Source organism: Schistosoma mansoni, chromosome W (assembly GCF_000237925.1).
Source record: "Schistosoma mansoni strain Puerto Rico chromosome W, complete genome".
Taxonomy (NCBI): Eukaryota; Metazoa; Platyhelminthes; class Trematoda; order Strigeidida; family Schistosomatidae; genus Schistosoma; species Schistosoma mansoni.
Genome location: NC_031502.1, coordinates 39566322 through 39569575, shown reverse-complemented (window position 1 = coordinate 39569575; position 3254 = coordinate 39566322). Strand labels below are relative to the sequence as shown.

Here is a 3254-nt window from a genome sequence, read left to right as displayed (position 1 = left end):
ACCCTTACCCGTTAGAGTACAGGCGTCTTAGAGGTAACCTTCTCATTGCTTACAGTATCCCTAACACTTCTTGACATCCCCTTAAACACTTACTCAAGTTTAGCTTTGACACAAACCTTAGAATTAACATCCAGAAACTGGAGACCCAACATAGCAGAACAGATTGTAGACACAACTTGTACTCCTTAAGCGTAGTCAAATGCTGGAATTCGCTGCCAAGTGAGCTATTCTAAGCGACTTCTTAGGAGTCCTTTAAGAAGAAAATTGACCTATTCTTAAGGACTAAGCATGACATATTATTATAATTTCCCGATTTCTCTTTTTCCTATTATCGTTAATATACCTAGGTTCCTGCACGGAGATATTGTTGAGCCACCGCTACTAGACACGGAAGCCCGTTAAGCGAAAGCTTCTTCTATTCCATCCTCAACCATTTGAAATAGTTTTGTAAACACTTGGGATTGGTACTAATCTTGCTAGTTACACTAGATACTAACTAGTTTAAAGTAATTGGTCAAGTAGCATTACTATCTAAGGCTAAAACCAACTGCAGAACGTTTCATACGCTTTAGCTGACCAGTTTAAAAGGCAGGTTAAGTAATCTCCAGTTAGTCAAATAGATATATCCTCTTAACCATCATCTTAATCCTTGCTTGTCTTTGACTTCGCCAGACGACACTTCGTTAGGAGTACTGCCTTACATTCAGAGTATCTTAACCGTCGACTTCACTAGTTATTAATGGATTAATAAACAGATATGGCAGTATTATTCAAGATTGTATTGTGCGAGAAGCCGAGAAGACAAAGTAGTGAGACTACAATTCATGGGCTGCCTTGAGTGACCTCAAAAATTTTTAACAATTTTCCAAGGTAAATATAAGGTTATGAACTAGTTTGAAGGATAAGGATAAGAAGTAAAAGTTAGGAATTATGCTTAAGAACTAGAGTGCGTTTTCGTGGCCAACTGACGCCAGCTATAGTGTAAAGTTGAGCGCTATTACAACATATGGACGAACTAATAGAATTAAAGACACTAGGTCTTGGATGTCGGCTGAAAATTCATTCACTAATATGGCTAAGTAGTATCTAAGCCCTGTAGCTTAGACAAGTTCGTGATGAGAACACAAACCCTTATTATCAACCCCAAATTCTAACTGTAGGCCCTAATCTTAGTGGCCCACAAAAACGAAAACCATCTCAGACTTAGCCGTCAGTAAGCCATAGCACTCGCAAAACTAACCACCAACCTTGGAAGTAGCGCTAATGTCGAATACTCGCTTTCAGAATCCAAGGTTGTGAGTCCAAATGGTTCGAATGGTTGTGGACGGAATAGAAGAAGCTTTCGCTTAACGGGCTTCCATGTCTAGTAGCGGTGGCTCAACAATATCTCCGTGCAGGAACCTAGGTATATTAACGATAATAGGAAAAAAAGAAATCGGGAAATTATAATAATATGTCATGCTTAGTCCTTAAGAATAGGTCAATTTTCTTCTTAAAGGACTCCTAAGAAGTCGCTTAGAATAGCTCACTTGGCAGCGAATTCCAGCATTTGACTACGCTTAAGGAGTACAAGTTGTGTCTACAATCTGTTCTGCTATGTTGGGTCTCCAGTTTCTGGATGTTAATTCTAAGGTTTGTGTCAAAGCTAAACTTGAGTAAGTGTTTAAGGGGATGTCAAGAAGTGTTAGGGATACTGTAAGCAATGAGAAGGTTACCTCTAAGACGCCTGTACTCTAACGGGTAAGGGTTTAGTGATTGGAGGCGCTCTTCATAAAGCTTGAACTTGAGTCCCCGAACTGATTTCGTGGTTCGACGTTGGATACGCTCCAGAGTGTCCTTATCCTTTTGGAGGGAGGGGTGAAATACTATGTTTCCGTACTCTAAATGGGGACGAATAAAACTGTTGAAGATTATGTGTAAAGTCCTACCGTCAAACTGGCCAAAAATGCGCTTCAATGTTATCAGTGCAAGGTTCGCTCGAAAGGCATTTTTGTCACAGTTAACGTAGGACTTCAGGTCGTAGGGTACCAACACTCCTAAATCTTTTTCGACTTGGGAAACTTCTAGAGGGGAGTTACCTAAGTTATAACTTTAGTCTGCAACATGTCTCAAATGGACTACTTTGCACTTTGAGGTGTTGAATGTAAGTCCGTTGTCGTCTGCCCAACTTTGAAGCCGGGTCAGATCCTCCTGAAGAACTAGTATATCATTATGATTACGTATCTCTCTCCAAAGTTTCACATCATCAGCAAAAAGCAATAAGTCAGATGAAACTTGTTGGGGAAGATCGTTAATTTAAATCAAGAAGAGAAGAGGTCCTAGTACTGAACCCTGTGGGATCCCACTAGAACAAATTGAAAACCATCAAAGGCTTCGTATCCTTATTTTGAAACGAGAGAGAGTTTAAAACACATCTATTTAAAGTCAAGACAAAGTCAATTTCAACAGCTTAAGTAATGTAGACACACTGTGACGTGCATGGGTTTACATAATGTTCTAGGGAAAGTACAGAAAAGTGCTCGACTTCTTTTACGTCAACGGAACTGAAAGTTGCCGTATTACTCAGGTAACTTGAAACTCATGATAGCTACAACATGGCAGTGCGCAGCCATTCCTCAGTCCTATCTGACGACTTAAATACCATGGCGTGCCTGAATCCAGGTACCTGAACTTTCCTCACCGTGTATGCATTTGTACCATTGCACTTTGAACTACCAGCTCGAAGATAACAAAATCTGGAACATACAGACAGCTTCTTTAGATTTTTCTGGAACTACGAGCTATCCTTCTCGTGCCATGCGGTCTCTCATATCTTGATATCTCCAGCATGTATTAAGAAGGATGCTGATAGGAGACTATAAGCTACTATTTTTTTGCGCGATATCGGTGAGTTGTTGGAAAGTCAAGCTACCTTTCTGAGAGAATTAGGTTTTAATCTGGGTACTCAGATACCCTCTTACATATATTGTTTCCTAGGATCGTGTAAAACGCACTGGTTAGACTTGCAAAACAATGATTCTCATGATAATGCTAGCACCTGTTTCGAAGGCAGAACATACTTTGAGGTTCTTTTAGTCGTTCGGTAATTTTCGCTGAGTTACGAGTACGTAAAACAGTGATATTTCTCGTCTTTACGCTCTATGGTAAAAGAGATAGAATACAAATGTTTTTGAATATTTATTTAACTGCTTAAAATAATTGAAATTTTACAGTAAAAACAAACGACTAAAGTATCATAGAACTGAGTAGACACA

General features: G+C 39.5%; 1 protein-coding gene across 1 annotated transcript in view; it reads right to left on the bottom strand.

The window, feature by feature from the left end:
- The window catches only part of Smp_135240 (hypothetical protein), a gene marked incomplete at its 3' end in the record, with an annotated part of 32601 nt that extends 31329 nt beyond the window's left edge, over positions 1 to 1272 (bottom strand). The window contains exon 1 of the mRNA XM_018789666.1: positions 1248 to 1272. The remainder of the gene's footprint in view (positions 1 to 1247) is intronic.
- Positions 1273 to 3254: the final 1982 nt, after the last annotated feature.